This window comes from Manis javanica, chromosome 10 (genome assembly GCF_040802235.1).
Source record: "Manis javanica isolate MJ-LG chromosome 10, MJ_LKY, whole genome shotgun sequence".
In the NCBI taxonomy this organism is placed as follows: Eukaryota; Metazoa; Chordata; class Mammalia; order Pholidota; family Manidae; genus Manis; species Manis javanica.
Window position 1 is genome coordinate 97,469,534 of NC_133165.1, and position 6,685 is coordinate 97,476,218.

Here is a 6,685-nt window from a genome sequence, read left to right on the forward strand (position 1 = left end):
TTCTAAAAATGAATCTTTTTAAGAGAAGTGATCTGTGCTCAGGGCAATATTACCAAAGAGGAAAGAAAAGATGGCATTCCCCATACAACTTTTTCACTTCTGACTACAAAATTTGAGCAAATAGTAATATGCTTCTTTTAATCACATCATATGTGTCTGATAGTCTAAGAAACACTGATGTTCATTTTATTCAGCCTTGATCAAATTTTCCTTCAGCTTTAACTTTGAAAGCCTTCAGCTCTTCTAGTTCTTAGAATTCAGACAGAATTTTGCCTTCATGAGCTACAAGTACTACATAACGGTAAGAGGGTGACTGCAGCCATATGATGCACCCGTAGCCTTTAAGATCAGGATAGCGATAGTAACAGTTAACACTGAGTAACAATTCAATGCATGCTGGTCTTGTGCTTTACATACTACACATTATCCCAATATCATCTATGTACAACCCTGTCACTATGGTAATAATACATGTTTCATAGATTTAGAAATTCAGGTTAAGAGGAAAAAAAGGAAGTGCCCTATGTCACAGAGTTCATAAGGGTTAAGCTGGGCATAGAATCGTGCTTCTTACTCCAAAATGCATGCTTGGAAAGCTTTAGTATTTAACTCCACTTGCAATTTTATGGCCAGGAAAAGCATGATCTCATTTACATAATAGTACTTGGTATTTACAAAGTTCTTCTTTTTATTTGTCATATTTGATCCACAAAACTCTCTAGTGAGCTAGGAATATGACAATCTAAGGCTTAGAGAGGTGGAAACATACCTAATATCTTATGCATTTTTTTTTACTGCAAAGCCCAAGTTCTTCCCCATAACCACACTTGTCTCCCATGAAGTCAAATACTTAATAATAATAACAACATAATGTAAGCTTGTGTTGAATGCTTATCATTTGCCAAGAGGCTTTTCTCCTCTCTACCATTATTGTGTGTTTAAAAATCTTAATATTTCTTTAACATTTTTATCTCTACAGTAATGTTAAGGAGCCCACAAAATTGTCTTAGCTTTCAATTTTGAATTCATTTCAATTATGCAGTCCCAATCATCTATACATATTCATTCAGGAGTCCTGTAGACCAGTTCTTCATACTTTATCACTGACCAAGCACAAGATCTCTTCATTTCACACCTGAATTAGCTTCCCAATGAATTCTCTTCTTTTTTGAAGATTTTTTTTAGAGCAGCTTTATGTTTACAACAAATCTGAGGCAAAGCCATGAATGTTTTCCATATACTCCTCCCACACATATATAGCTTCTCCCATTATTGACACTACTCACCAAAATGGTACTTTCTGCCCAAGGATAAACTGATATTAACAAAACATAATCATCCAAAGTCTATAATTTACATGAGGGTTCACTTCTATGTTGTACATTCTATAGTTTGGACAAATGTTAATGACATGTATCCATCATTACAATATATCAAATAGAGTATTTTCACTGCTGTAAAATCGTTGTACTCACCTAATCATCTCTCCTGTGCCCTCTCACCCAGCACCCTCTGATCTTTTTACTGTGTTCAGAGTTTTCCTTTTCCAAAGGTCATATAGTTAAAATCAAACAGTATGTAGCATTTTCAGAATGATTCTTTCAGTCAGTAGTATGCATTTGAGGTTCCTCCAAGCCTTTTCATGGCATGATAGTTCATTCCTTTGTAGTTCTGAATAATATTCTATTGTCCGGATGTACCACAGTTTAGTTATCCATCACCTACTGAAGGACATCTTCATTGCTTCCAAGTTTTGGCAAACATGAATAAAGCTGCTGTAAACTTCTGTGTCAGGTTTCATGTGGACATAAGTTTTCAGTTCCTTTGGGGAAATACCAAGGAATGTGATTGTTGGATCATATGGTAAGAGTAATGTTTAGATTTGTAAGAAGCTACCAAACTGTCTTCAAAGCAGCTGTATCATTTTTCATTCCAACCAGCAAAGTATCAGAGTTCCTTTTGCTCCACATCCTCTCTAGCATTCAGTGTTGTTAGCATTCCTGATTCTGGTCATTCAAATAGGTGTATGGTGTTATCTCATTGTTTTGATTTGTGTTTTTCTGATGACAAGATGTGGAGCATCTTTTCATATACTTATTTGCTATCTGTGTATCTTCTTGGTGAGTGTCCATTAAGGTCTTTTCCCCATTTTTTTAGTCAAAGAATAACATTTTAAGTCCATGATCATTGGTTTTGAACTATTGTCTATCAAGAGGATGTTGCAGGCAGTCTAGAGGCTGATCTTGAACATTTGCCATAAGTCACTTAAAAAACAAAAACAATGATAGAGGATTCAAGATAGCAGTGTGAGAGGTGAGACAGAGAACTCCTCCCAAAACCACATATATTATGAAAATATAATTAATACAACTAATCCTAAGAAAGCAACAGGAAAGAAGACTGTACCAGACTGCATACACCTGGAGAACAGGGCAGACCTCACAAAACAGGGTAATGTACCAAAGCGTTGATCCTGCAGGGCCCAAGCCCTTCCCCAACCCCAGCTTGCCAGTGGAAGGAAGAGAAACAGAGTGGGGAGGGAGTGGAGGCCTGGGACTGCTGAACACCCAGAGCTGGAGATCTGCTTTGGGTACACATACCTACATTGCATCATGCTCTGGTGATTAGGGGTTGGAAAGCTAAGACAGGTGGAATACTTAGCGAGACTGAGATTCCAGCCATTTGTGGAGGACAGGGATCCAGATCCGGCTGCTCTGGGACAAAGGAAAGGGGGGTGGTCTGAGAGGCTTCCTAGCAGTGAGAGGGGCTGCTAAAGGGGCAAAGTATGCACGGAGCTTGCTGCACAGGAGAAGGAATAGGTGAACAAGGTTGTCTGTGCATGATGGAGATTCAATCATTAAATTCCATGTCTGAAATGAAACATACAATGGAGGATTTACAAGCAGATTAGCTGTAGTAGAAGAGATGGTAAATGGAATAGAAATTAGAGAAGATGAATACAAAGAAGCTGAGGCACAGAGAGAAAAAAGGATCTCTAAGAATGAAAGAATACTGAGAGAACTGTGTGACCAATCCAAATGGAACAATATTCACATTATAGGGTTACCAGAAGAAGAAGAGAGAAAAAGGGATAGAAAGTCTCTTTGAGGAGGTAATTGCTGAAAACTTCCCCAATCTGGGGAAGAAGATAGTTTCTCAGGCCATGGAGGTGCACAGATCTCCCAATGCAAGTGACCCAAAGAAGAAAACACCAAGACATAAAATAATTAAAATGGCAAAGATCAAGGATAAGGAGAGACTTTTAAAAGCAGCTAGAGAGAGAAAAAAGATCACATACAAAGGAAAACCCATCAGGCTATCATCAGCAGAAACCTTACAGGCCAGAAGAGAGTGGCATGATATGTTTAATGCAATGAAGCAGAAGATGTGGTACATATACACAATGGAATATTATTCAGCCCTAAGAAGAAAACAAATCCTACTACTTGCAGCAACATGGATGGAGCTAGAGGGTATTATGCTCAGTGAAATAAGCCAGGCAGAGAAAGACAAGTACCAAATGATTTCATTCATCTGTCAAACATAAGAACAAAGCAAAAACTGAAAGAACAAAACAGCAGCAGACTCACAAACCCAAGAATGGACTAACAGTTGTCAAAGGGAAAGGAACTGCAGAGGGTGGATGGGAAGGAAGAGGGAAGGGAAATAAGGGGCACTACGATTAGCACACATAACACAGAGTGGGGGGGCACGGGGAAGGCAGTATAGCACAGAGAAGACAAGTAGTGACTCTATAGCATCTTACTGCACTGATGGACATTGATGGTAATGGGGTATGTGGTGGGAACTTGATAATGGGGGGAATCCAGTAACCACAATTTGCTGATGTGATTGAATTTTAATAATACCAAAATAAAGAAAAAAACAAAACAAAACGATTCTTACCTGGCAGAGGAGATAGCATGATCATAAGGTTTATCCTCGGTGAGGCTATCCAAGGCACTCTGATGTGCAGACCACTGCAATTTCCCCAAATGTGGGCAACTTGACTGCATAATCTGTGGTAGTGGGGGACTGCATTCGTACTTTCCTCTGGTTTTCTTAAGTTTCAAATCGAGAAAAAAAAAACCAGGAAACAAAAATGAGATGCTTCCTCCAAACAGAAAACAATGCATGGTTATTTCATGATTCCATTTTCTTTCAGCCTCAATTCATTACTTACACAAATATGTAAAATATATCTGTTATTTCCTGATGTTCTTATTTATATCCTTGACCTCTTTGTATCAACCCTTAAATTCAAGGAGTGCTGAGACTGAAGTCTTTATTGCCTTGTTATGTGGCATGTGTGTGTGTATGTGTGTATGTGTATGTGATGAATGGGGTTGGAGGGAATGTGCATTGCTGTTGGTATAGGGATGGGAAGGTATCCCTTAACAAACAAGGAAAGTGCTTTGCTTTCTTGATCTGTTAAAACAACTGAGAAATCCCTGTGAATTCCGCTCTGCTCCCACTCATCAATTATATCACTCAATCATAACCCAAGTGTAGTCCCCTTCTACCTCCCCACGTAGCTCGTTCTATGTAACGTAACTCCAGCCATCTCTGTGCTGAAACCACATTAACAGGATGTATCAAGTTGCTTGTGATGCTTCATTCATAGTAATCAGGAAAGGAAGCCAAGCGGACACATTTATCATGGTGACCGTGGAGTTTGTAGGTGAGATGCTCCGAGGGGAGAAGATACCTTTGATTAAGTTAAGACAAACTATAATGGATGAGAGTTCTGCTCAAGTCCAATAAATCACCAGAGCCTTTCTAAGTTAGCGGGAATAAGAATCATTGGTAAATTAAAATTTGCTGCAATGGCTGTGCTGACGCCTTTCGTGTGGATTCTGCCTGGACACCTCTGCAGAGGAAAGCTGGAAAAGGAAGTCTAAATAGTCTTGAGAGGCTATTTGTGATTGACGACTATAAAATGTATTACCCATTGGACTTATTCGGGGCTATGCTTTAATAAACTTTGGTCTCTTTTAACTGTGGGATGTGGTGAAAGGTCGCTGGGCTCAATTGTAGCAATCAGAGTGGCAGGCTAAACTGGGGATGGTGTTGGCCCCATTGTGTATGCGCATTAGCATCTCCTGCGAGGGGCTGAGAGTCAGAAGGTGTCATTTGAAATATGAAAGTGTGAGCCTTTTTGTTTTGGATTTCTCTGTGTCTATAAATTTTGTTGTTTTTTTTTTCTCTGGGATTCTGAGGCCATGAATAAAATATGAGTATGTTCTATTTCTTTTTCCTTAACGAGAGATTGCCTTGGATGGTAGGCCATTCCCTGCACCAAGAAAGCCACACATTGGATTTATTAACTCTTAGCAAATGTTTGTTCGATGCTGAGTAATGAGGAGGTTTGCCGGTGCGATAAGATAAAAGGCTTCCCCACTTTGTGTTTGTCCTTTGGGTAATGAAAATACAAATTGGCGATTTTGTATTTTTCCTGTTGGAAATTCATAAGGTCACCCAGGGAAAACAGAGAAGGTTAACTGGTATAAACACTTGCCTGTAAGCACGGTGTCAGGAAAGAAAGGTCACAAATGGATGAAATACCCCAAACCATAACCGGTACCATTGCAAATGCAGGGCCCGAGGAAAAGAAATTGGATTCAGTGCAAGCAGAGCCCTGGGAATTACCCTGACTGGCATGCGAGGAATCCTGTGTTTTCAGCACACATACATTGAAAAAAACTTTTATAAAACGAGTAGAATAATACCTCCCTTTCAAAAGTCCTTCACTTTTAGCCACCTTCCATTATCTCCCACTCTGTTGGCAAGTTTTGTTTTTTTTTCTTTCTGCCTTTGTATTCTGTTCTTCCAGCCCTATTTCTTTTTCATGTCTCACTGCAGAGAAAAGCTATTGCTAAGGGTCAAAGGGAGGCAGGAGAACAGGCTTGGGAAACCTGAAGCTACAGCCTTCTGGTGATTGACAATCTACACAAAGTTGAGAGCCTTCAGACCTGCCTTAAGCTTCAGTGGGTAACTTCTGTTCACATGGAGGAGTCTGATTCTTTCTTTCCTTTGTTAGGCACGGGCTCAGACCAAACCAGAGAAATTTCCTGCAAGTTTGCAAACAATTTCAGTTAGATATTTTGCTACAAAGTTACACCAGTCATTCCCTCTGAATGAAGAAAGCAGTTTGGTTAGGATCTTGTTAAGTTAGAGGGCAGAGGTGAGAGGCCAAGGTCATTTCCTGCCAGAAATCTCACATCTCTATCCTGGGAAAAATCACCTTTCCTACCCTTGTAAGACTCCCTATCCTGCTCCACAAAAACCGAGATTGGGTCAGACCCAGAAGAAACTCTTCTGATAGATTGATTGCTTTCCCAGAATGTTAAATAATCCCTGTCCGAGGTGGGGAGGCCGGTGATGTTTGTCATGGGAGTAGGAAAGCTGAAGGAAGAGTGGAAACAAGCAGGAAAAAGGTGGGAGGGGAAGAGCGGAGAAATGGAGAGATGGAAGCAGTAAAGAATCAATCTATGAGGAGGAAAATTGTAGAAGAGAGAGAAAGAAACTGGGAGAAATCAACCTGGGAGGTAAAGCCTGGAAGAGCTAGAGTGGGTGAGGATTGTGGGAAGAAAGCTCATTCAGACAGAATACTGCTGGATTTCCATTATTCCTCTCATTCTTCAGTCCTTCACAAGTTTCCTTCACAAAATTACAAGGTTCTGAC

The 6,685-nt window shown here is 39.9% G+C and overlaps 1 non-coding gene across 1 annotated transcript; it reads left to right on the forward strand.

Moving 5' to 3' along the window:
• Nucleotides 1–3,898: 3,898 nt before the first annotated feature.
• LOC118973325 (U1 spliceosomal RNA) lies at nt 3,899–4,056 on the forward strand. The gene has a single exon (XR_005062597.1). It is a non-coding gene; the product is annotated as a U1 spliceosomal RNA (small nuclear RNA).
• Nucleotides 4,057–6,685: the final 2,629 nt, after the last annotated feature.